Source organism: Hyperolius riggenbachi, chromosome 12, assembly GCF_040937935.1.
Source record: "Hyperolius riggenbachi isolate aHypRig1 chromosome 12, aHypRig1.pri, whole genome shotgun sequence".
Classification (NCBI taxonomy): domain Eukaryota; kingdom Metazoa; phylum Chordata; class Amphibia; order Anura; family Hyperoliidae; genus Hyperolius; species Hyperolius riggenbachi.
The window spans coordinates 236,431,967-236,459,727 of record NC_090657.1 but is presented as its reverse complement, the minus strand read 5'-3'; the positions used below and the strand labels follow the sequence as shown (position 1 = coordinate 236,459,727).

Below are 27,761 nucleotides of genomic sequence, written 5' to 3'. Positions count from 1 at the left end.
TTGAGCATTACACGGATAAGCACTCCTGTCAAATATAGCATAGAGCAGGGATGTCACTGATGTAAGATATAACCCATAACTATAAAGTGATGATGCCACTCCTGTAAACTATGACTTATATCTAGAGGGCAGTGATGTCACAGCTGTAATACATGGCTTATATACGGACAACGGTGATGTCACAGCTGTAATACATGACTTATATCTGGAGGACAGTGATGTCACAACTGTGATACATGACTTATATCTGACTTACACTATATCTAGAGAGCTCTGATGTCACAGCTGTAATATATGGCTTATACCTGGAGAGTAGTGATGTCACAGCTGTCATATATGACTTATATCCTGGCAGCACGGTGGCGTAGTGGTTACCACTCTTGCCTTGCAGCGCTGGGTGCCCAGTTTGTATCCCAGCCAGGGCGCTATCTGCCCTGATTTTTTTTTTTTTTTGTAACTCTGTTTTTATTGAGAAAACTGCCCTGAATTTTTATGTTCTCCCATGTCTGTGCAGAAATACTTTATCAAGCTCATCGGAGCACAAGCTTCCAATCCCTGGTGTCTTTTTGCCACTTTCAACTCCCTGCTTAAACAAACCCCCACCCACCTTCTGTTTCCTCCCTCTCTGCCACAGATTTAGCCACCCACTTCACCAACAAAATTATCTCCATCCGTCAGGAAATATCCACTCTTCACCTCCCACCCCCTCCCAACCAGCTCCTCCTCCACCCTATCCTCCCCTCACCTCCTTCACTCCTACTACCACTGAGGAAGTCAACCACCTACTGCAGACTTCCCATACCACTACTTCCCCCCCTGGACCCCATCCCTTCTGATTTACTCCAGCCTCACTTCACGCAATTGGCCCCAGTCCTCACTACCCTGTTCAACCTCTCCCTATCCACAGGCACCTTCCCCTCAGACTTCAAGCAGGCCACTGTACTACCCCTGCTCAAGAAACCCTCCCTCAACCCCTCGCTACCCTCCAACTACCGCCCTATCTCCCTCCTCCCCTTTGCCTCAAAACTCCTTGAGCGTCTGGTTCACAAATGCCTTGTAATGCTGGGGGGGGGGGGGGGGGGGGTGTCATACTTTCTGACCACCAAGCGCAACAAGGCTAAGTAGCTGGATAATGGAAGAGGCTCCACAGATGGACACAGGAGTAATGAACAAGGGAGTAAGATTGCCCAGAGCAACTGCAGCTCTGGACCTCCTATCAGGCTAGATGCTATGTGATCCAATACACAACAGACGTAGTCGGTAACAGGCTTGGATCATACACGTTAATTCAGATGTCAGTCGTATTGGAAGGATTAGGCAGATTCGTAGTCGAGAAGCAAGCAAAGGTCGGTACACAATACAATATTACAGTAATACAATACTGACTGACTAGAGTAATGACAGTTAACAAGACAGACAACAGACAAACAGACAGAATGCTCAGCCAATCTTGTCGCTGTTTCAGCGACGGCAACATTCACACTGAGATAGACAAGACTAACAGGTAGGAGCGAACTAATGGCAACCGCTGCTATAGTTCCTCCTCAAGAACAAGGCTAGAAGGAATACTACTAGTCACCAACGTGGTGCTGGCACGATCTAACTATCAGGATCAGAAGGACTTCACTGACCCCCGCAGGTCAGCAAACGTCCAGCAGACATGAAAATACAGAGCTAGGCATTATACATTTACAATGTACAACTGTCACAGCATAGACCCAACGACAACTCAGAGAGCTGAACGCTATGTTGGGCGGGATCAGAAGTGGGAGGCAGACTTTTATGCTGGCATCAGCCAATGCCTGACCCAATGCTAACTCACTGCTAGACCCACTGCAATCTGGATTTCGGCCTGCCCACTCAACTGAAACCGCTCTAACCAAAGTGGTCAATGACCTTGCCTTAGCTAAAGCTGAAGGTAAATACTCCATTCTCCTCCTCCTTGACCTTTCAGCAGCTTTTGACACAGTAGACCATCCCCTTCTCCTCCAGTCCCTCCAATCCATGGGCATTCACAACCTTGCCCTGACCTGGCTTTCATCCTACCTCTCCAACCGCTCCTTCACAACCTCCTTCAATGAGTCCTCATCCACCCCCAACCACCTCTAGCCACTTACCCCGCTCCTCCAATGAACTTCGCCTGACTGCCCCTCGCATCACCCGGTCCCATGCACACCTCCAGGACTTCTCAAGAGCTGCTCCAACACTATGGAACTTCCTACCTCCACCCATTAGGGCAGCCCCCTCCTTCAACATCTTCAAGAAGGCCCTCACAACTCACCTTTTCACTCTGGCCTACCACTCCTCACAAGTTCTCTAAACCCACAGCTGTCCCTACCTCTCCTACTAGATCGTAAGCCTTCGGGCAGGGTCCTTCTCCTTGTGTCTCCTACCTGATCACACACCTCCATTACTGTACACCCATCCTATGCATCTGAGTGAACCTAACTTGCCTAATCTCCATGCTCCCATCCAGTGACTGACTAAGCATTACCTTGTACTCATACTGTACTGCGCAATCTGGTTTTTCTTGTATTCCTGTATTGTCGTATTGCTGTATGTCACCCCTAAATATTGTCTGTAACCTAAACTAATGTCCAGCGCTGTGTAATATGTCAGAATCAGAATCATCTTTATTGTCGCCAAGTACACCGATTGGTGTGCCCGGAATTGCTTGTGGTTCACATGGCAAATGGCAGTTTGGAACATATAGCAACGCAAGGCAAACATACAAAGCAAACATAAAAAGCAATGCAAGATTGAGTCTTGGGAGGGTCAGAGTTTACAGCTGTGAGGAAGGGATGCCCTGAGGGCTAGAGTGTCTCAGTGGTGCAGACCTGGTGGTGATGGGGGGTCTTGAGTTCAGTGAGTTCATCAGGAGGACCGCTTGGGGGAAGAAGGTGTTCATGCGCCTGGTAGTTTTGGAGGTGATGGATCTGAAACGGCGTCCCAATGGTAGAGTCTCGAAGTAGCGCCTGCCTGGGTGGGAGGGATCGAGTAGGATCTTGGAGGCCCTTGCCTCCATTCTCATGGAGTAGAGGAGATCTAGCAAGGGCAGGTGGGCGCCAATGATCCTTTCTGCTGCGTTTAGCACTCTGTTGAGTTTGTATTTGTCCCTAGCGGTTGCTCCTGCATACCAGACGATAATGGAGCAGCAAAGGATGGATTCGATGGTCGCGGTGTAAAAGCTGGTAAGCAATTCCCGTGGCATACCGAATTTCTTCAATTGGCGCAGGAAGAATAACCCCTGCTGTGCTTTCTTCTGAGTTCTGGTAATGTTTTGCCCCCACTTGAGGTCGCTTGTTATAGTTGTGCCTAGGAACCGGACACTTTGAACTCTGGAGACCTCAGACCCATCGATAAGCACAGGGAGAGGGGCAGGAGGGAGTTTCCGAAAGGCCACAATCAGTTCCACAGTCTTTGCCGTGTTGAGAACAAGTTTGTTGTCCATGCACCAATTACAGATCTTCTTAATTTCATTTCGATAAGCGTCCTCCTCGTTTCTGTCAATGAGGCCAATAAGCATGGTATCATCTGAAAATTTAATAACTTTGACGGAGTCGGTGGCCAAGGTGCTGTTGTTAGTATACAGAGAGAACAGGAGTGGGGACAGCACGCACCCTTGCGGTGCACCAATGTTTGTGGTTCTTTTGCTGGAGATGCGACTGCCAAGCTTGACCCGTTGTGTTCTGTTGGAGAGAAAGTCCTTTACCCACTTGCAGAGGAAGGAATTTACCCCAAGATGCGCAAGGTTGTCGATCAGGATGTCCGGACAGATGGTGTTAAAAGCCAAGCTGAAGTCCAGGAAAAGGACCCTGGCGTAGGGGGGCCCACCAGAGACCTGGAGGGGGGGCCCACCGAGGGAAAAAACTGTACTACTGTGGCCCAGTCCAACCCTGTTGATAGCATTGTCTACTGATCGGTTTTCCCTGTAGGCAAACTGGTGTGGTTCGAGGAAGGTGATGGTGGTGTGCTTCAGGTGGGCCAGCACCAGCCTCTAGAATACTTTCATGATGATTCATGCAAAGTGAAGAAAAAAGCACTGGCACCAAAATTCAGCAGGGAGGATATAACCACAAATGGTCTTACCTGCAGTGTGCTCCACAAACGTTCAAATTGCAGTCCAAAGAAACAAAGGATGATGGGCATCTACTGCATAAAAACCTTTTATTGTGGTGGGTAGACACAGTGGTTACAGCAGTGGGGGGAAAACAGAGATGTCTGACAGCTGTTTTGCAGAGATAAACTCTGCTTCTTCAGAGGTCTATCTCTGCGAAACAGCTGTCAGACATCTCTGTTTTTCCCTCCACTGCTGTAACCACTGTGTCTACCTTATGCAGTAGATGCCCATCATCCTTTGTTTCTTTGGACTGCACTTTCATGATGATGGGGGTCAGGGCTACAGGTCTGAAGTTGTTGAGTTCCGTGTTTCCTGTTTTTTGGGGGGACTGGCATGATTGTGGACCTTTTGAAGCAGGAGGGGACCTTCCCTTCTGATAGGGATCTGTTGTAAAGAGAGGTGAGGATGGGAGCTAGTTGGTTTTCACAGGTTCTCAGGCAGTGTGCGGACACCCCATCCGGGTCTGAAGCTTTCCTGGGGTTGAGTCTGCAAAGGTGTTGTTGCACATCCTCCTCTTGCACTGCGGTCAAAGCGGGGGTGCCACTGGCCACTAGGGGGCCCCGGGCATCCTTTGTCGTGGATGTCATGGAATCCAATGCTGGCTGGGATGCTGGGACCACGGGCTTCTTGGGTTGGTGTTCTTGGGTTGGTGTTCTTGAGTTGGTGTTTAAACCTGCAGTAGAACTCATTGAGTTCCTCCGCCAGTTGGAAGCTAGAGGCTGCGTGTTGATGGGGGGGTTTAAAGTTTGTGGCCGCCCTGAGACCCTTCCAGAACTCCCGCGAGTTGCTGGACTGAAGGCTGAGGCCTACCTTGTTAGAGTAGGTCCTCTGTGCAGCTTTTAGTTCTCTGTTCAGGGTATTTCTGGCTTTCCTGAACTCTTCTGGGGTGCTCGACTTGTGAGCCTCTTCCTTGATTTTCCGGAGACGTCGTAGGTTGCTGTTGAACCAGGGCTTGTCATTCGGGAAGACTTTGAAGGTTTTAGTTGGAAAGCATGCATCTTCACAGAAACGAATGTAGGAGAGGACATTTTCTGACCATTCCTCCAGCGTGGATGCCTCCAGGGCCGACTAGTTAGTGCATTTCAAGCATGCCTGCAGCCTCAGTTTTGCATCCACTGTCTACTGGCTCTTTATAAATACAATAAATAAATAATAAATAAACTTATATCTGGGGAGTGATGATGTCACCGCTGTACATTACAGTAAATCTGGAGGGGAGTGATTCCTCTCCTGTAATACATGACTTATATCTTGGGAGTAGTGATGTCACAGCTGTACATTGCATTATATCTGGAGAGTTGTCATGTTACAGCTGTAATACATGACTTATATCTGGGGAGTGCTGATGTCACCGCTGTACATTACAGTATATCTGGGGAGTGATGATGTCACCGCTGTACATTACAGTATATCTGGACGGCAGTGATCCCTCTCCTGACACCGTCAGACAGAAGCTGAGTGAAGAGGTGAAGTTGGGTTTGTAGCGTTGCCAGGCTACAGCCGGTGGCATATGGGTTAAGTGTGTTGTAGCACCTCACACAGTAATCTTGGTTGCCTCCGCAATGATCTCATTCTCCTCTCTGTTAATTTCATGCAAGAATAATTCACACAATGGAACATGCAGCTGTAGGGGTACATGAGAGCCAGCCCCCCGTGTGACTGCAGGAACAGCCTGCGCTTAGGAAAACACCACACTTCCCTAACAGCCAATTCAGTCACATTACAGCCACTTCCAGGATCAGCAAACCAAGAGACAACTCAATTACCACAACACAACCAGATACAATAAACATCTGTTATCACCGGAGGATAGAGAATATCAGTTATCACCGGTGGATGGAGGATATCTGTTGTCACCGGTGGGTGGAGGATATGTGTTATCACCGGTAGATGGTGGATATCTGTTATCACCAGTGAATAGAGGATATCTGTTATCACCTGTGGATGAGGACTACCTGTTATCACTGGTGGATGGAGGATATCTGTTATCACCGGTGGGTGGAGGATATCTGTTATCAACGGTGGATGGAGGAGATCTGTTATCACCGGTGTATAGAGGATATCTGTTGTCACCGGTGGGTGGTGGATATCTGTTATCACTGGTGGATGGTGGATATCTGTTATCACTGGGGGATGGTGGATATCTGTTATCACCAGTGAATATAGGGGGCTTGATTCACAAAGCGGTGATAACCCAGTTATCACGCCTAAAAGACTTTAGGCGTGATAACCTTTGCACCACTGAGTTATCACCGATTTTTGCTGTAACTCGCGCGCGCAAAGTCCCATAGGGCTTAATGGGAGCTTCGCGCGAAGCGGGGACGCTGCGCGCGCGCGTTTGCGCGCGGAAAATTCGCGCGAGTTGCTTCTTATCATGCCTAAAGTGAGTTTAGGCGTGATAAGGGGCTTTTCACTGGCGTGCAAACACTTTGCACCGCTTTGTGAATCAAGCCCAGGATATCTGTTATCACCTGTGGATGACGACTACCTGTTATCACTTGTGGATGGATGATATCTGTTATCACCGGTGGGTGGAAGATATCTGTTATCAACGGTGGATGGAGGAGATCTGTTATCACCAGTGTATAGAGGATATCTGTTGTCACCGGTGGATAGGGGATATGTGTTATCACTGGTGGATGAAGGATATCTGTTATCACCGGTCAGGGATATCTGTTATCACCGGTGGATGGTGGATATCTGTTATCACTGGTGGATGGAGCATATATGTTATCACTGGTGGATGGTGGATATCTGTTATCACCGGTGGATGGTGGATATCTGTTATCACCGGTGGATGGTGGATATCTGTTATGACCGGTGGAATGAGGAAATCTGTTATCAACGGTGGAAAAAGGATATCTGTTATCACCGGTGGAAGGAGGATATCTGTTATCACCAATGGATGGAGAATATCTGTTATTACCGGTGGATGGAGGATATCTGTTATTACCGGTGGAAGGAGGATATCTGTTATCACTAGTGGATGGAGGATATCTGTTATCACCGGTGGATGGCGAATATCAGTAATCACCGGTGGATGGCGAATATCAGTTATCACCGGTGGAAGGAGGATATCTGTTATCACCGGTGGATGAGAGATATCTGTTGTCACTGGTGGATGGTGGATATCTGTTATCACCGATAGATGTAGGATATCTGTTATCACCGGTGGATGGTGGATATCTGTTATCACCGGTGGATGAAGGATATATGTTATCACCGGTGGATGAAGGATATCTGTTATCACCGGTGGATGAAGGATATCTGTTATCACCGGTGGATGAAGGATATCTGTTATCACCGGTGGATGAAGGATATCTGTTGTCACTGGTGGATGGAGGATATCTGTTTTTCAGTCACTGTTTTTCAGTCACAATTTCAGTCACAACTGCCAGAAAATGTGTTTGTGGTGCAAGGAAAACCCACAAATACATTTAGGTGAAATACAGGACTCTCTGATAAAATGTGCTGTGGTAGTTTCAGGATGCACAATAAGAAGGCACTTGAAGAAAGATGGGCTGCATGGTCATGTTGCCAGAAGAAATCCATTACTACGCAAATGCCACAAAGTATTCCGCATGCAATATGCCAAACAGCAAAGAGACAGGCCTCAAACCTTCTGGAACAGTCATTTGGAGTGATGAGACTAAAGTTAAACTTTTTTTGGCCACAAAAAGAAGTTAACAAGGCCTATGATGAAAGGTACACCATTCCTACTGTGAAACATGATGGTGGATGATGTTTTGGGGATATGTGAGCCAAAAAGACACAAGAAATTTGGTCAGAATTAATGGCGATATGAATGCAATAAGTTGTCAAAAAATACTGGAGGATAATTTACACTCATCAGCCAGGAAGCTGAGCATGGGACATACTTGGACATTCCAACATGACAATGATACGAGACAAAGTAGACCTGTCATTGGCTACAGAAACATCAAATGAAGGTTCTGGTCCCTGTGTATATAGCGTGTCACACGTGTGATTAGTACAGTCCCTGTGTATATAGCGTGTCACAAGTGTGATTAGTGCAGGCGGTGCCGGTCCCTGTGTATATAGCATGTCACACGTGTGGCTAGTGCAGACGGTGCCGGTCCCCGTGTATATAGCGTGTCACAAGTGTGATTAGTGCAGGCGGTGCCGGTCTCTGTGTATATAGCGTGTCACACGTGTGATTAGTATAGATGGTGCCGGTCCCTGTGTATATAGCGTGTCACACGTGTGATTAGTACAGACGGTGCCGGTCCCTGTGTATATAGCGTGTCACACGTGTGATTAGTACAGACGGTGCCGGTCCCTGTGTATATAGCGTGTCACATGTGTGATTAGTACAGACGGTGCCGGTCCCTGTGTATATAGCGTGTCACACGTGTGATTAGTGCAGGCAGTGCCGGTCCCCGTGTATATAGCGTGTCACACGTGTGATTAGTACAGACGGTGCTGGTCCCCGTGTATATAGCGTGTCACACGTGTGATTAGTACAGACGGTGCTGGTCCCCGTGTATATAGAGTGTCACATGTGTGATTAGTACAGATGGTACCGGTCTCTGTGTATATAGCGTGTCACACGTGTGATTAGTATAGATGGTGCCGGTCTCTGTGTATATAGCGTGTCACACGTGTGATTAGTGCAGGCAGTGCCGGTCCCCGTGTATATAGCATGTCACACGTGTGATTAGTACAGACGGTGCTGGTCTCTGTGTATATAGCGTGTCACACGTGTGATTAGTGCAGGCAGTGCCGGTCCCCGTGTATATAGCATGTCACACGTGTGATTAGTACAGACGGTGCTGGTCCCTGTGTATATAGCGTGTCACACGTGTGATTAGTACAGACGGTACCGGTCTCTGTGTATATAGCATGTCACACGTGTGATTAGTGCAGACGGTGCCGGTCCCCGTGTATATAGCGTGTCACACGTGTGATTAGTACAGACGGTGCTGGTCCCCATGTATATAGCGTGTCACACGTGTGATTAGTACAGACGGTACCGGTCTCTGTGTATATAGCGTGTCACACGTGTGATTAGTGCAGGCAGTGCCGGTCCCCGTGTATATAGCGTGTCACACGTGTGATTAGTACAGACGGTGCTGGTCCCCGTGTATATAGCGTGTCACACGTGTGATTAGTACAGACGGTGCTGGTCCCCGTGTATATAGCGTGTCACACGTGTGATTAGTACAGACGGTGCTGGTCCCCGTGTCTATAGCGTGTCACATGTGTGATTAGTACAGACGGTACCGGTCTCTGTGTATATAGCGTGTCACACGTGTGATTAGTATAGATGGTGCCGGTCTCTGTGTATATAGCGTGTCACACGTGTGATTAGTGCAGGCAGTGCCGGTCCCCGTGTATATAGCGTGTCACACGTGTGATTAGTACAGACGGTGCTGGTCCCTGTGTATATAGCGTGTCACACGTGTGATTAGTACAGGCGGTGCCGGTTCCCGTGTATATAGCGTGTCACACATGTGATTAGTGCAGGTGGTGCCGGTCCCTGTGTATATAGCGTGTCACACGTGTGATTAGTACAGACGGTACCGGTCTCTGTGTATATAGCGTGTCACACCTGTGATTAGTACAGGCGGTGCCGGTCCCCGTGTATATAGCGTGTCACACGTGTGATTAGTATAGATGGTGCCGGTCTCTGTGTATATAGCGTGTCACACGTGTGATTAGTGCAGGCAGTGCCGGCCCCCGTGTATATAGTGTGTCACACGTGTGATTAGTACAGACGGTGCTGGTCCCTGTATATATAGCGTGTCACACGTGTGATTAGTATAGATGGTGCCGGTCTCTGTGTATATAGCGTGTCACACGTGTGATTAGTGCAGGCAGTGCCGGCCCCCGTGTATATAGCGTGTCACACGTGTGATTAGTACAGACGGTGCTGGTCCCTGTGTATATAGCGTGTCACATGTGTGATTAGTACAGACGGTGCTGGTCCCCGTGTATATAGCGTGTCACACGTGTGATTAGTACAGACGGTGCTGGTCCCCGTGTATATAGCGTGTCACACGTGTGATTAGTGCAGGTGGTGCCGGTCCGTGTGTATATAGTGTGTCACACGTGTGATTAGTACAGGCGGTGCCAGTCCCTGTGTATATAGCGTGTCACACGTGTGATTAGTGCAGACGGTGCTGGTCCCTGTGTATATAGCGTGTCACACGTGTGATTAGTACAGACGGTGCTGGTCCCTGTGTATATAGTGTGTCACACGTGTGATTAGTACAGACGGTGCTGGTCCCTGTATATATAGCGTTTCACACGTGTGATTAGTACAGGCGGTGCCAGTCCCTGTGTATATAGCGTGTCACACGTGTGATTAGTGCAGACGGTGCTGGTCCCTGTGTATATAGCGTGTCACACGTGTGATTAGTGCAGACGGTGCCGGTCCCCGTATATATAGCGTGTCACACGTGTAATTAGTGCAGGCGGTGCCGGTCCCTGTGTATATAGCGTGTCACACGTGTGATTAGTGCAGACGGTGCCGGTCCCCGTGTATATAGCGTGTCACACGTGTGATTAGTGCAGGCGGTGCCGGTCCCCGTGTATATAGCGTGTCACACGTGTGATTAGTACAGACGGTGCTGGTCCCCGTGTATATAACATGTCACACGTGTGATTAGTACAGACGGTGCCGGTCCCTGTGTATATAGCGTGTCACACAAGTGATTAGTACAGACGGTGCCGGTCTCTGTGTATATAGCGTGTCACACGTGTGATTAGTGCAGGCAGTGCCGGTCCCCGTGTATATAGCGTGTTACACATGTGATTAGTGCAGACGGTGCCGGTCCCCGTGTGTATAGCGTGTCACACGTGTGATTAGTACAGGCGGTGCCGGTTCCCGTGTATATAGCGTGTCACACGTGTGATTAGTACAGACGGTGCCGATCCCTGTGTATATAGCGTGTCACACGTGTGATTAGTACAGACGGTGCCGGTCCCTGTGTATATAGCGTCTCACATGTGTGATTAGTGCAGGCAGTGCCGGTCCCTGTGTATATAGCGTGTCACACGTGTGATTAGTACAGGCGGTGCCAGTCCCTGTGTATATAGCGTGTCACACGTGTGATTAGTACAGACGGTGCCGGTCCCTGTGTATATAGCGTCTCACATGTGTGAGTAGTGCAGGCGGTGCCAGTCCCTGTGTATATAGCGTTTCACACGTGTGATTAGTACAGGCGGTGCCAGTCCCTGTGTATATAGCGTGTCACACGTGTGATTAGTACAGACGGTGCCGGTCCCTGTGTATATAGCGTCTCACATGTGTGATTAGTGCAGGCGGTGCCGGTCCCTGTGTATATAGCGTGTCACACGTGTGATTAGTACAGGCGGTGCCGGTTCCCGTGTATATAGCGTGTCACACGTGTGATTAGTACAGACGGTGCCGGTCCCTGTGTATATAGCGTCTCACATGTGTGATTAGTGCAGGCAGTGCCGGTCCCTGTGTATATAGCGTGTCACACGTGTAATTAGTACAGGCGGTGCCGGTTCCCGTGTATATAGCGTGTCACACGTGTGATTAGTACAGACGGTGCCGATCCCTGTGTATATAGCGTGTCACACGTGTGATTAGTACAGACGGTGCCGGTCCCTGTGTATATAGCGTTTCACACGTGTGATTAGTACAGGCGGTGCCAGTCCCTGTGTATATAGCGTGTCACACGTGTGATTAGTACAGACGGTGCCGGTCCCTGTGTATATAGCGTGTCACACAAGTGATTAGTACAGACGGTGCCGGTCTCTGTGTATATAGCGTCTCACATGTGTGATTAGTGCAGGCAGTGCCGGTCCCTGTGTATATAGCGTGTCACACGTGTGATTAGTACAGGCGGTGCCGGTCCCTGTGTATATAGCGTGTCACACGTGTGATTAGTATAGATGGTGCCGGTCTCTGTGTATATAGCGTGTCACACGTGTGATTAGTGCAGACGGTGCCGGTCCCCGTGTATATAGCGTGTCACACGTGTGATTAGTACAGACTGTGCTGGTCCCCATGTATATAGCGTGTCACACGTGTGATTAGTACAGACGGTACCGGTCTCTGTGTATATAGCATGTCACACGTGTGATTAGTGCAGGCAGTGCCGGTCCCCGTGTATATAGCATGTCACACGTGTGATTAGTACAGACGGTGCTGGTCCCCGTGTATATAGCGTGTCACACGTGTGATTAGTACAGACGGTGCTGGTCCCTGTGTATATAGCGTGTCACACGTGTGATTAGTGCAGGCAGTGCTGGTCCCCGTGTATATAGCGTGTTACACATGTGATTAGTGCAGACGGTGCCGGTCCCTGTGTATATAGCGTGTCACACGTGTGATTAGTGCAGGCAGTGCCGGTCCCCGTGTATATAGCATGTCACACGTGTGATTAGTACAGACGGTGCTGGTCCCCGTGTATATAGCGTGTCACACGTGTGATTAGTACAGACGGTGCCGGTCCCTGTGTATATAGCGTGTCACACCTGTGATTAGTGCAGACGGTGCTGGTCCCTGTGTATATAGCATGTCACACGTGTGATTAGTGCAGGCGGTGCCGGTTCCCATGTATATAGCGTGTCACACGTGTAATTAGTGCAGGCGGTGCCGGTCCCTGTGTATATAGCGTTTCACACGTGTGATTAGTGCAGGCAGTGCCGGTCCCTGTGTATTTAGCGTGTCACATGTGTGATTAGTGCAGGCGGTGCTGGTCCCTGTGTATATAGCATGTCACAAGTGTGGCTAGTGCAGACGGTGCCGGTCCCTGTGTATATAGCGTGTCACACGTGTGATTAGTGCAGGCGGTGCCGGTCCCTGTGTATATAGTGTGTCACACGTGTGATTAGTACAGACAGTGCCAGTCCCTGTGTATATAGCGTGTCACACGTGTGATTAGTGCAGACGGTGCCGGTCCCCGTGTATATAGCGTGTCACACGTGTGATTAGTGCAGGCGGTGCCGGTCCCTGTGTATATAGTGTGTCACACGTGTGATTAGTACAGACAGTGCCAGTCCCTGTGTATATAGCGTGTCACACGTGTGATTAGTGCAGACGGTGCCGGTCCCTGTGTATATAGCGTGTCACACGTGTGATTAGTACAGACGGTGCTGGTCCCCGTGTGTATATAGCGCGTCACACGTGTGATTAGTGCAGACGGTGCCGGTCCCCGTGTATATAGCATGTCACAAGTGTGGCTAGTGCAGACGGTGCCGGTCGCCGTGTATATAGCGTTTCACACGTGTGATTAGTACAGGCGGTGCCGGTCCCCATGTATATAGCGTGTCACACGTGTGATTAGTGCAGGCGGTGCCGGTCCCTGTGTATATAGTGTGTCACACGTGTGATTAGTACAGACAGTGCCAGTCCCTGTGTATATAGCGTGTCACACGTGTGATTAGTGCAGACGGTGCCGGTCCCTGTGTATATAGCGTGTCACACGTGTGATTAGTGCAGACGGTGCCGGTCCCCGTGTATATAGCGTGTCACACAAGTGATTAGTACAGACGGTGCTGGTCCCTGTGTATATAGCGTGTCACACGTGTAATTAGTGCAGACGGTGCCGGTCCCTGTGTATATAGCGTGTCACACGTGTGATTAGTGCAGACGGTGCTGGTCCCTGTGTATATAGCATGTCACACGTGTAATTAGTGCAGGCGGTGCCGGTCCCCGTGTATATAGCGTGTCACACGTGTGATTAGTACAGGCGGTGCCGGTCCCCGTGTATATAGCGTGTCACACGTGTGATTAGTGCAGACGGTGCTGGTCCCTGTGTATATAGCGTGTCACACGTGTGATTAGTACAGACGGTGCCGGTTTCTGTGTATATAGCGTGTCACATGTGTGATTAGTACAGACGGTGCTGGTCCCCGTGTATATAGCGTGTCACACGTGTGATTAGTACAGACGGTGCTGGTCCCCGTGTATATAGCATGTCACACGTGTGATTAGTGCAGACGGTACCGGTCCCCATGTATATAGCGTGTCACACGTGTGATTAGTGCAGGTGGTGCCGGTCCGTGTGTATATAGTGTGTCACACGTGTGATTAGTACAGGCGGTGCCGGTCCCTGTGTATATAGCGTGTCACACGTGTAATTAGTGCAGACGGTGCCGGTCCGTGTGTATATAGCGTGTCACACGTGTGATTAGTGCAGACGGTGCCGGTCCCCGTGTATATAGCGTGTCACACGTGTGATTAGTACAGATGGTGCCGGTCCCTGTGTATATAGCGTGTCACACGTGTGATTAGTACAGGCGGTGCCAGTCCCTGTGTATATAGCGTGTCACACGTGTGATTAGTACAGACGGTGCCGGTCCCTGTGTATATAGCGTGTCACACGTGTGATTAGTACAGGCGGTGCCAGTCCCTGTGTATATAGCGTGTCACACGTGTGATTAGTGCAGACGGTGCCGGTCCCCGTGTATATAGCGTGTCACACGTGTAATTAGTACAGGCGGTGCCGGTTCCCGTGTATATAGCGTGTCACACGTGTGATTAGTACAGACGGTGCCGATCCCTGTGTATATAGCGTGTCACACGTGTGATTAGTACAGACGGTGCCGGTCCCTGTGTATATAGCGTTTCACACGTGTGATTAGTACAGGCGGTGCCAGTCCCTGTGTATATAGCGTGTCACACGTGTGATTAGTACAGACGGTGCCGGTCCCTGTGTATATAGCGTGTCACACAAGTGATTAGTACAGACGGTGCCGGTCTCTGTGTATATAGCGTCTCACATGTGTGATTAGTGCAGGCAGTGCCGGTCCCTGTGTATATAGCGTGTCACACGTGTGATTAGTACAGGCGGTGCCGGTCCCTGTGTATATAGCGTGTCACACGTGTGATTAGTATAGATGGTGCCGGTCTCTGTGTATATAGCGTGTCACACGTGTGATTAGTGCAGACGGTGCCGGTCCCCGTGTATATAGCGTGTCACACGTGTGATTAGTACAGACTGTGCTGGTCCCCATGTATATAGCGTGTCACACGTGTGATTAGTACAGACGGTACCGGTCTCTGTGTATATAGCATGTCACACGTGTGATTAGTGCAGGCAGTGCCGGTCCCCGTGTATATAGCATGTCACACGTGTGATTAGTACAGACGGTGCTGGTCCCCGTGTATATAGCGTGTCACACGTGTGATTAGTACAGACGGTGCTGGTCCCTGTGTATATAGCGTGTCACACGTGTGATTAGTGCAGGCAGTGCTGGTCCCCGTGTATATAGCGTGTTACACATGTGATTAGTGCAGACGGTGCCGGTCCCTGTGTATATAGCGTGTCACACGTGTGATTAGTGCAGGCAGTGCCGGTCCCCGTGTATATAGCATGTCACACGTGTGATTAGTACAGACGGTGCTGGTCCCCGTGTATATAGCGTGTCACACGTGTGATTAGTACAGACGGTGCCGGTCCCTGTGTATATAGCGTGTCACACCTGTGATTAGTGCAGACGGTGCTGGTCCCTGTGTATATAGCATGTCACACGTGTGATTAGTGCAGGCGGTGCCGGTTCCCATGTATATAGCGTGTCACACGTGTAATTAGTGCAGGCGGTGCCGGTCCCTGTGTATATAGCGTTTCACACGTGTGATTAGTGCAGGCAGTGCCGGTCCCTGTGTATTTAGCGTGTCACATGTGTGATTAGTGCAGGCGGTGCTGGTCCCTGTGTATATAGCATGTCACAAGTGTGGCTAGTGCAGACGGTGCCGGTCCCTGTGTATATAGCGTGTCACACGTGTGATTAGTGCAGGCGGTGCCGGTCCCTGTGTATATAGTGTGTCACACGTGTGATTAGTACAGACAGTGCCAGTCCCTGTGTATATAGCGTGTCACACGTGTGATTAGTGCAGACGGTGCCGGTCCCCGTGTATATAGCGTGTCACACGTGTGATTAGTGCAGGCGGTGCCGGTCCCTGTGTATATAGTGTGTCACACGTGTGATTAGTACAGACAGTGCCAGTCCCTGTGTATATAGCGTGTCACACGTGTGATTAGTGCAGACGGTGCCGGTCCCTGTGTATATAGCGTGTCACACGTGTGATTAGTACAGACGGTGCTGGTCCCCGTGTGTATATAGCGCGTCACACGTGTGATTAGTGCAGACGGTGCCGGTCCCCGTGTATATAGCATGTCACAAGTGTGGCTAGTGCAGACGGTGCCGGTCGCCGTGTATATAGCGTTTCACACGTGTGATTAGTACAGGCGGTGCCGGTCCCCATGTATATAGCGTGTCACACGTGTGATTAGTGCAGGCGGTGCCGGTCCCTGTGTATATAGTGTGTCACACGTGTGATTAGTACAGACAGTGCCAGTCCCTGTGTATATAGCGTGTCACACGTGTGATTAGTGCAGACGGTGCCGGTCCCTGTGTATATAGCGTGTCACACGTGTGATTAGTGCAGACGGTGCCGGTCCCCGTGTATATAGCGTGTCACACAAGTGATTAGTACAGACGGTGCTGGTCCCTGTGTATATAGCGTGTCACACGTGTAATTAGTGCAGACGGTGCCGGTCCCTGTGTATATAGCGTGTCACACGTGTGATTAGTGCAGACGGTGCTGGTCCCTGTGTATATAGCATGTCACACGTGTAATTAGTGCAGGCGGTGCCGGTCCCCGTGTATATAGCGTGTCACACGTGTGATTAGTACAGGCGGTGCCGGTCCCCGTGTATATAGCGTGTCACACGTGTGATTAGTGCAGACGGTGCTGGTCCCTGTGTATATAGCGTGTCACACGTGTGATTAGTACAGACGGTGCCGGTTTCTGTGTATATAGCGTGTCACATGTGTGATTAGTACAGACGGTGCTGGTCCCCGTGTATATAGCGTGTCACACGTGTGATTAGTACAGACGGTGCTGGTCCCCGTGTATATAGCATGTCACACGTGTGATTAGTGCAGACGGTACCGGTCCCCATGTATATAGCGTGTCACACGTGTGATTAGTGCAGGTGGTGCCGGTCCGTGTGTATATAGTGTGTCACACGTGTGATTAGTACAGGCGGTGCCGGTCCCTGTGTATATAGCGTGTCACACGTGTAATTAGTGCAGACGGTGCCGGTCCGTGTGTATATAGCGTGTCACACGTGTGATTAGTGCAGACGGTGCCGGTCCCCGTGTATATAGCGTGTCACACGTGTGATTAGTACAGATGGTGCCGGTCCCTGTGTATATAGCGTGTCACACGTGTGATTAGTACAGGCGGTGCCAGTCCCTGTGTATATAGCGTGTCACACGTGTGATTAGTACAGACGGTGCCGGTCCCTGTGTATATAGCGTGTCACACGTGTGATTAGTACAGGCGGTGCCAGTCCCTGTGTATATAGCGTGTCACACGTGTGATTAGTGCAGACGGTGCCGGTCCCCGTGTATATAGCGTGTCACACCTGTGATTAGTGCAGACGGTGCCGGTCCCTGTGTATATAGCGTGTCACACGTGTGATTAGTACAGGCGGTGCCGGTCCCTGTGTATATAGCGTGTCACACGTGTGATTAGTACAGATGGTGCCGGTCCCCGTGTATATAGCGTGTCACACCTGTGATTAGTGCAGACGGTGCCGGTCCCTGTGTATATAGTGTGTCACACGTGTGATTAGTGCAGACGGTGCTGGTCCCCGAGTATATAGCGTTTCACACGTGTGATTAGTACAGTCCCTGTGTATATAGCGTGTCACACGTGTGATTAGTGCAGACGGTGCCGGTCCCCGTGTATATAGCGTGTCACACGTGTGATTAGTACAGAGGGTGCTGGTCCCTGTGTATATAGCGTGTCACACGTGTGATTAGTACAGACGGTGCTGGTCCCCGAGTATATAGCGTGTCACACGTGTGATTAGTACAGTCCCTGTGTATATAGCGTGTCACACGTGTGATTAGTACAGAGGGTGCTGGTCCCTGTGTATATAGCGTGTCACACGTGTGATTAGTACAGACGGTGCTGGTCCCCGAGTATATAGCGTGTCACACGTGTGATTAGTACAGTTCCTGTGTATATAGCGTGTCACATGTGTGATTAGTGCAGACGGTGCTGGTCCCCGAGTATATAGCGTTTCACACGTGTGATTAGTACAGTCCCTGTGTATATAGCGTGTCACACGTGTGATTAGTACAGACGGTGCTGGTCCCCGTGTATATAGTGTGTCACACGTGTGATTAGTACAGACGGTGCTGGTCCCCGTGTATATAGCGTGTCACATGTGTGATTAGTGCAGACGGTGCTGGTCCCCGAGTATATAGCGTTTCACACGTGTGATTAGTACAGTCCCTGTGTATATAGCGTGTCACACGTGTGATTAGTACAGACGGTGCTGGTCCCTGTGTATATAGCGTGTCACACGTGTGATTAGTGCAGGTGGTGCCGGTCCCCGTGTATATAGCGTGTCACACGTGTGATTAGTGCAGACGGTGCCGGTCCCTGTGTATATAGCGTGTCACACGTGTGATTATTGCAGACGGTGCAGTTTCGGTGGCAGCTGGAACGTGACAGGCTGTTGGAGAGCGGATCTGCTGCTCCTGGAATAGGGCCTGTTAGTGTTGGATGAGATCTCGCTGATCTTGTGTTTCTCACATGTCACTTCTCCTGGTCTGCTCCGCAGCGGGACTCTCCTGGCACACGGCATGCTGGGTAGCCAGAATAGCAAGTGATGGAAACTTTAGTAGAGAACCTGCTGGAGACATACTGCAGAGACTCCAGTACAGCTAAAGGGGATCTCTGGGTGGATAACAAAAGAGAGGCTTTCCAGCCGTAAATTCATGAAAAAAGATATATCATTCAATGCATATTTATAGCATACCTGAATGCCAGCATGGTAGCTAGACTGCAGGGAAATCTAAATACCGGTATATCATTTATAAGAAAGAAAAATGTTATCCCCTGGCTGCGAGTTCTATATGTTTATAATGGCTGTGACTTTGCCAGAAGGAAATCATTCCATGCAGAAAGCAGAGGGGCCAGCGTGTGTGATCAACTTCCTCTGAGCTGACCAATGAGCAGATAGAAGCAGGGGCATGTTCCTGATGCAATCAGCAGCTTTCTGTAAATTTGGGCCCTCAGGAGAGTCTATTGCAATCCCGGCCATAGAACGCTATCTACAGTTGTGCTCATACCCTTAAAGAATTTTCTTATCAATTTTTTATAGAATATCAATGATAACACAAAATGTTTCTTTCACTCCTGGTTAGTGGTTGGCTGAAGCCATTTATTGTCAAATACCCGTATTTTTCGGACTGTAAGATGCTCCTGACCATAAGACGCACCTAGGTTTAGAGGACAAAAACAAGGGGAAAAAATATATACTAAACCTGGTGCATCCATGATGAAGGGGCATCTTGTGGATGATGCCCCCTTCTACCTCTTGTGTCTGCCTGTGTCCTCCTGTGTCCCTCATGTGTCCTCCTGTCCCCCTGTGTGTCGTCCTGTGTCTCCCTTGTGTCCTCCTCTGTCCCCCTTGTGTCCTCCTCTATGCCCCTTTGTGCCCCCTGAGTCCTCAGTTTGTCCCCCTGTGTCCTCCTCTTTATGGACACAGTACAGGAAGTCCCCGGCATTGCGGCGGGTTGGAGGTTGGTATTGGCAGGCATTCATGAGTCAGGAACTCCCTGCATTTGGACTACAAGACGCAGTGACTTTTTTCCCCACTTTTGAGGAAGAAAAAGTGAGTCTTATTAGTCCCAAAAATACAGTATGTTTGTTTACTGATCTGCTGCCATTCAGCCCAAAATTTTCTGTCCGGTTAGATCGACCCAGTCAAGAGATTTCGCCCAGAAATAGCTCAATTGGCTAATTGATCTGGCCAAATGCTGCACCGATTTCTCACCAATTTGTTCAGAGTGATCGAGTCGGCTGTACATCGACAGGAGAAATCGGTGAGTGTATTGCCTGCTTAAAGAGAACCCGAGGTGGGTTTGAAGAATATTATCTGCATACAGATGCTGGATCTCCCTATACAGCCCAGCCTCTGTTGCTATCCCAAACCCCCCTAAGGTCCCCCTGCACTCTGCAATCCCTCATAAATCACAGCCACGCTGCTGACAAACAGCTTGTCAGAGCTGGCTGTGTTTATCTCTATAGTGTCAGTCTGCTTCTCTCCCCGCCTCCTGCAGAACTCCAGTCCCCGCCTGCATCCCTTCCCTCCCTGCTGATTGGAGGGAAGGGACAGGGGCAGGGACTGGAGCTATGCAGGAGGCGGGGGAGCAGCTGAGACTGACACTACAGATGTAAACACAGCCTCACAGCACGGCTGTGATTTATGAGGGATTGCAGAGTGCAGAGGGACCTTAGTGGGGTTTGGGATAGCAACAGAGGCTGGGCTGTATAGGCAGATCCAGCCTCTGTATGCAGATAACATTCTTTAAACAGACCTCGGGTTCTCTTTAAGTCTCAAGTGGAAAGCAAAAGAAACGTCAAAGGATCTGCAGGAAAAGGCTTCTAAACAGAAATGGGGTATAAGAAAATATCCAAGCAATTGAGAATGACAACCAGCAGTGTTTAAACTCTAATTAAGAAGTAGAAAATTATAGGTTTCATTGAAACCAAACCACGGTCAGGTTGACCAACAAAAATTTCAGCCACAACTGCCAGAAAATTTGTTTGTGATGCAAGGAAAAACCCCACAAATACTGAGACATTTAGGTAAAATACAGGACTCTGATAAAATGTGCTGTGGTCGTTTCAGGATGTACAATAAGAAGGCACTTGAAGAAAGATGGGCTGCATGCTCACGTTGCCAGAAGAAATTCATTACTACGAAAATGCCACAAAGTATCCTGCACACAATATGCCAAACAGCAAAGAGACAAACCTCAACCCTTCTGGAACAGTCATTTGGAGTTATGAGACTAAAATTAAACTTTTTTTGGCCACAAAAAGAAGTTAACAAGGCCTATGATGAAAGGTACACCATTCCTACTGTGAAACATGGTGGTGGATGATGTTTTAGAGATATGTGAGCTAAAAAGACACAAGAAATTTGGTCAGAATTAATGGCGATATGAATGCAATAAGTTGTCAAAAAATACTAGAGGATAATTTACACTCATCAGCCAGGAAGCTGAGCATGGGACATACTTGGATATTCCAACATGACAACGATACGAGACAAAGTAGACCTGTCATTGGCTACAGCAACATCAAATGAAGGTTCTGGAGTGGCCATCTCACTCTCCTGACCTCAATATCCTTGAGCCACTCTGGGGGAACCTCAAACTTGCAGTTCATGTAAGCCAGCCCCAGAATTTACAGGAACTGGAGGCTAATTAGAAGAATTATATATTTCCTATTGTTTCAAGAATATTAACCACTTTATCTCCGCCCGTACGAATTTCTCCGTCCCTTTTTCCATCCTTTAACCCCCAGGGACGGAGAAATCCGTACTTTCCGCGCTCCCGCCGCTGCCCGCGCTCCCGCTCGTAAACACGCCGCCGGCCGCTCGTAAACACGCCGCCCGCCGCTCGCCCGGAGATAAATAATAATAATAATAATAATAATCTGAACATTTATATAGCGCTTTTCTCCTGTCGGACTCAAAGCGCTCAAGAGCTGCAGCCACTGGGACGCACTCAGGAGGCCACCCTGCAGTGTTAGGGAGTCTTGCCTTGAACTCCTTACTGAATAGGTACTGACCCTAGCCAGGATTTGAACCCTGGTCTCCCATGCCAAAGGCAGTGCCCTTAACCAGTACTCTTTTCAGCCACTCCATTCCCGTTCATTGATCTAAGCCCCGCAATGATCCGCTGCTCTCCGATGAGCAGCGCGATCATTGTGAAAAAAAAAACCACTTACCCAGCCTCCTAGTACTTCCTCCAAGAGTCCGGAAGGACGCTTGGAGGTCGCATTAAACAAAAAGTTACTGTCGCCATCTTGTGGCCAAATAGTAAAACTACACCCTAAACATTTTTCACATACAAATAAATTACTTTTACACAAAAAATTAACTCATTACCTCCCACACTCCCAATTTTTTTTTTTTGTAATTAAAAAAAAATAAAAAATTTACAATAAAAAAAATACATAAATAGTTACCTTAGGGACTGAACTTTTTAAATATTTATGTCAGGAGGGTACAACACTGTTACTTTATAAACTATGGGCTTGTAATTAGGGATGGACGCAAAACTGAAAAAAATGCACCTTTATTTCCAAATAAAATATTGGCGCCAAACATTGTGATAGGGACATAATTTAAACGGTTTTATAACCGGGACAAAAGGGCAAATACATTTCATGGGTTTTAATTACAGTAGCATGCATTATTTAAAAACTATAATGGCCGAAAACTGAAAAATAATGAATTTTTTCCCACATTTTTCCTATTTTCCCATTAAAACACATTTAGAATAAAATAATTCTTGGCATAATGTCCCACCTAAAGAAAGCCTAATTGGTGGCGAAAAAAACAAGATATAGTTCGTTTAATTGTGATAAGTAATGATAAAGTTATAGACGAATGGATGGAAGGAGCGCTGAAAGGTGAAAATTGCTCTGGTGGTCAGGGGGTAAAACCCCTCAGTGGTGAAGTGGTTAAGAAAATTTTAAGAGATGCCTTATATCCAGGAAATGTGTTATTTAAACATCTGCCTTCTGTATAAAGTTTTAGACTGCTAAAAACTAAGACCAATTGATCAAAGGATATTTTTTTATCCGTTGGGCATTACCCTGTTAAATGCTGCTAAGTGACCATGCTGATAAGGTGTGCAAAGCAATGTATGTAAGAATGGAATGTTGTTATGTTTTGTTTTTGCTGGAAAATTGCACTTTAAAAAATTCTTTGTACAATTTCGGTTGTCACAGTGACAATAAAGATTTCTTCAATTCTATCTTCTTTTGCCAGGAAGAAAAGGCAGCTTTACCGTCTGAGAAGATAGAGCCTCATTCACAACCAACACAAAAGACTTCAAGATGCTATTGATGGTGAAGAGGGCAATACACAATGTTAAGAAATAGGGTATGTAAACTTCTGATCAGGGTCATTTGGGGAGTTTGTGTAGTGATTACGAGTAAACACAGTTGTCAACTTATGAGAACAACTGAATGTGCGGACGTCTGTAACTGACAGGCAGCTCAGCCATAGTCATCCCACTTTATTTTATTCATTGACATAACTTCTGGAATCATACCAGTTTTTAATATTCTGTGATGAGATACTAAGGAAAACAAAAGTTTGCTCTCTTAAAACAGAAAGAATTTGCGATAATTCAGGTTGGAGTGAGCGTGAGATGTCTCCCACAATGCACCACTGCTGAATATATGCAAATTAACCATTATTACCCTTAGAAGCTAAACACACCTCCAGAACCGCTGGAATGCAATGATGTGTCAGCTTGTTAATTTGTACAATGCCAGAATAATCCAACATGCATACAGACTGTTTTGGATTGTTTAATCCTCATCAGTGCATGGCATAGATTAATTTGGCTCTATGGAGTAGGGCTTGTAACACCGAGAGGTACAGACTAATCAGCAAGCTCATGGTGACCCATAACTCATTGGAGTGTGTGAGGGGCTACAAGGCAGTGATGAGCGAAAATGCAAATATTCTTTTCGCCGAATTTTCGCGAAAATAAGTACTATTTTCGTTTCGAAAGGCGAATATTCGCCGAATATTTTCGCATTAATTTTCACTTAAAGTCTGTTTTTTTCGCCTTTAATATCTAAGCCCCCTTACAAACTAGAATCACCAAATTGTCAGGGTATATTAAGGAGATATGTGGGTACAAGAGGAAAGAAAAAGTTTGCAAAAAGACCTTATAGTTTTTGAGAAAATCAATTTTAAAGTTTCAAAGGAAAAAAGTATACATTTAAATGCAGTAAATGACAGTTACTGTAGCAAACCTAGCGGTAGTGTAATTTTACTAATATCAAATGAAAGGGCCAAGTGCAAAGGGCCAAGTGTCAAATGAAAAGTGCAAAGTGCCAAGTGCAAAGTGTTAAATGCAAAGTGCAAAGTGCCAAGTTCAAAGTGCCAAGTGCAAAGTGTCAAATGCAAAGTGCCAAGTGTAAAGTGTCAAATGCAAAGTGCCAAGTGCCAAGTGCAAAGTGTTAAATGCAAAGTGCACTTTGCACTTTGCACTTTGCATGACACTTTGCACTTGGCACTTTGCACGGCCCTTTGCACTTTTCATGGCCCTTTGCACTTAGCCCTTTGCACTTGGCCCTTTGCACATGGCGCTTGCACTTGGCACTTTGCGCTTGCACCTGGCACTTTGTGCTTGCACTTGGCCCTTTGCGCTTGCACTTGGCCCTTTGCACTGGCACTTGGCACTTGGCCCTTTGCACTTGGCAGTTTGCACTTGGCCCATGGCACTTGCACTTGGCCCTTTATTTTGATATTAATAATTTTACACTACCTCTAGGTTTGCTACAGTAATTGTCATTTACTACATTTAAATGTAAACTTTTTTCCTTTGAAACTTTAAAATCGATTTTCTCAAAAACTATAAGGTCTTTTTGCTAAAAAAATGTTTTCCTCTTATGCCCACATATCTCCTTAATATACCCTGCAAATTTGGTGATTCTAGCTTGTAAGGGGGCTTAGATATTTAACGCGAAAAAACGGACTTTAGGCGAAAATTAATGTGAAAATACTCAGGCGAAACGAAAATAGTACTTATTTTCGAGAAAATTCGGCGAAATCGAAAATGGGATTTTCGATGCGAAAATGACTCTGGCGAAAATTCGCAAGCAACACTGCTACAAGGGTCCTAAAAGCCCCCTCACACACTCCAATGAGTTCTGGGTCACCATGAGCTTGCTGGTTAGTCTGTCCCTCTCGGTGTTACAAGCCCTACTCCATAGAGCCAAATTAATCCATGCCATGCACTGATGAGGATTAAACAATCCAAAACAGTCTGTATGCATGTTGGATTATTATGGCTCTGTACAAATTAACAAGCTGACACATCATTGCATTCCAACGGTTCTGGAGGTGTGTTTAGCTTCTAAGGGCAACAATGGTGATGAGATACATGGGTAAGAAATTCTTCTGTCCCAGTGGATTTATACCAGGCAGATGCCTGGGGTAATACCAGCGTGAGGGGGCACCACAGATCTATTCTTACAGCACTGCGATTTATGGTACACTGGTGGGGGTGTCTTGACACCCTGGAGAAAAAGGACACAGGAGACAAAAGAACGGGAGCCCAATAGTGCAGTATGTCTGTCTCAATCAAGTCAATGAATGAAGTATAAATACTACTCACAGAAACGGGTTGCAGAGGGGCAACTGACCACAGGAAGCAGGTGGAGACTATGAACCAGACTCCACTCGGGGTGGCCCAAGCGGACCTGGGTGTGGTCGCTCTCATTGGTAAAAGTGACAGGTTATCACTATGGTAGAGACCACATGTGGTCTGTCTAGACCCCTCCAACGGGATGCGTGTCGTTGGGGCCTGGGGGTAATTGAGCACATATTTGGGAAAAGAGACGCCACAGTATGAATAAAATTGGATTAAAAAACAATAAAATGAGAAAAGGGAGGTGGCTTACCTCAATGAAGAGATCTTTGCGTGAACAAAGAAATGTTTATTAAAGGGAACCAGAGATGAACGATTCACACAAAATAAACATATCAGTTGATAGCTTATAAAGAATAAATGCTCTACCTGATAATTTTGCCACTCTGGTGTGCCTTTTTGAGTGTTTTTATCCATTATTGCTCCAGGAAATATCCAATATGGCCTTCGGCTCATATCCCTTCTGCTTCCAGGTTATAAACTGTTCTGGATGTGCTGTCTAGCCTCTATGAGACTATAGACAAGCAGGGCTGCTGCAGGCTTTCATCTGTGTGCTTTCAACTTTATTATTCTGGCATGCTGTGTGGCTGCCTGTAGGAAGTGTCTCTCATAGAAATGAAACTGCATACAGTAGATAATGACTGGCTGCACAGTGCACACAGATACACTTGTCTGTTTCAGAGCTTCTTTCTCGGCAGCAGCAGCCCCTCCCATGTCATCAGCTCTGAGTAGGAAATCTGAGCCAGGAGGGGGCAGGCTTGGGCTTGAAAAGACTCCACAGAAGAGTGACTCAGCTATAATGATTCCAGGTCAAACCTCGACTGAATCAGTCGGGGGATTCTTATCACAGTTTATAACAGATAGATTAGACTGAGAAGAATAAAACTAAAAGCAGGGTAGGTGTTTACTGTCATGATGTAATAAAATACATGAGGGTGCTTCGTCTCTGGTTCTCTTTAATCACAGGCAATGCGTTTCATGGGTCCAAGCCCGCCTCCTCAGGCCAATAACAGTGCCGGTTTGCAAATACTAGCCAGCATAGGGAACCTATGTGATTTATGGAATTCTTATACAGAGCCCCCTCTGTGGGACAGTTAGGCTGGTTTCACACTACGCATCAGATGCAAAACTCCTATACATTGTGCCCCATTGCAGTGTCTGGTGAGATGTACATATGACATGACTCACCGCTGTGCATGCGGCCCACCACCACCCTTTGGGTCCTCCTGTTGGGCTTGGGGACAAACGCCGGCATATAGCTCAAAGCCCTGCCAGAAACAAAGCTCTCCCACTGGATTGCTAAACACCAATAGGAATCTTCCCTAGCAACAGGGGGGATTCTCATTGGCCCACCATGAACCAATGAGGATCCTTCTTGGCACTAGGGAGCATTGCCATTGGTCTTTTGCAATCCAATGCTTCTGCTGGGACACAGGTGAGTAGATCCGGAATGGAGGGGGACAGCCTAGTGACACTGAATGTTTTCAGGCCCAGTGTGAGTTGGCGCTTAGTGACAATCAGAAATGGTGTCAGTGCTATATGAATATAAAATGGTTATAATACATGTCTCTAGTGAGCGGACAGAGTCTCACTTCTCATCTCCCAAGCTGAATTCCACCCAAATGGATTATTATAGGCCGTTTCTGGCTTCATAAAGCAGCTTGTATGATCTCATTCTAGTTTGTATAACCCGTCCACTCCTACTGGAGTCTTCCCCCTTCTCCCTCGAGGGCTACAAATAAATGGCATCTATAAATCGGGCTGATAAATCCTGTCTGCCATGACCGGGCCTATCATTACCGGCCTCCATTACGCACGAGGCGGCCGGGAGAGAGACGACCCTTTATTTGGCTTTTAATCAGAGCGTAATGTGAATCAGAGCATTAATTAATCACATCACATCTGGTTGTGGCTACTTTAAATAGCTGAATAAAGTCATTTCTCTCTTATTTTGCCGTAAAAAGTCCAGCGAGTTACGGGTCTTGGCACAGAAAGTTTACGAGAGGACGTGGTGGAGAGAGTTACGCATACCTCAGTCCTTAAAGTGTAAGTTCAGCAAAGCACCGCAAAGAGGAAAAAAAATCACTCATAAATCACACGTTCTGAGGCATTTCACTTAAGGTATATGAGTAAAGTAAAGTGAAAGCATAAATGGATACGTTTTATAGCAGCATTAACAGCACATACCTCGGTTTATGACGCGCTATAGCGGAGTGTGAGATATCAGAGTAAATGTGACCCTCAATATCTTCATTATTTCTGCATCACTTGATCTTTCCAGTCCATGACCTCCTCTGCATAGCTCAGCCATAAGGCAGGGTGCACGTCAGGCACGTGAACGGGGGGGGGGGGGGTTGTGGGTGTTTAAGCACACCCCTTTTTGTGTGACCCCCTAACCCTGGCCCCTCCTCCTTACAGGACTGCA

The 27,761-nt window shown here is 47.8% G+C and overlaps 1 protein-coding gene across 3 annotated transcripts in view; it reads left to right on the top strand.

The window, feature by feature from the left end:
* The window catches only part of COX10 (cytochrome c oxidase assembly factor heme A:farnesyltransferase COX10), a 1,230,266-nt gene that overhangs the window by 786,629 nt on the left and 415,876 nt on the right, over positions 1-27,761 (top strand). For all 3 annotated transcript variants that reach the window (XM_068263380.1, XM_068263379.1, XM_068263381.1), the window contains one exon: positions 22,936-23,049. The gene's annotated coding sequence lies outside the window, so the exon portion shown is untranslated. The remainder of the gene's footprint in view (positions 1-22,935; positions 23,050-27,761) is intronic.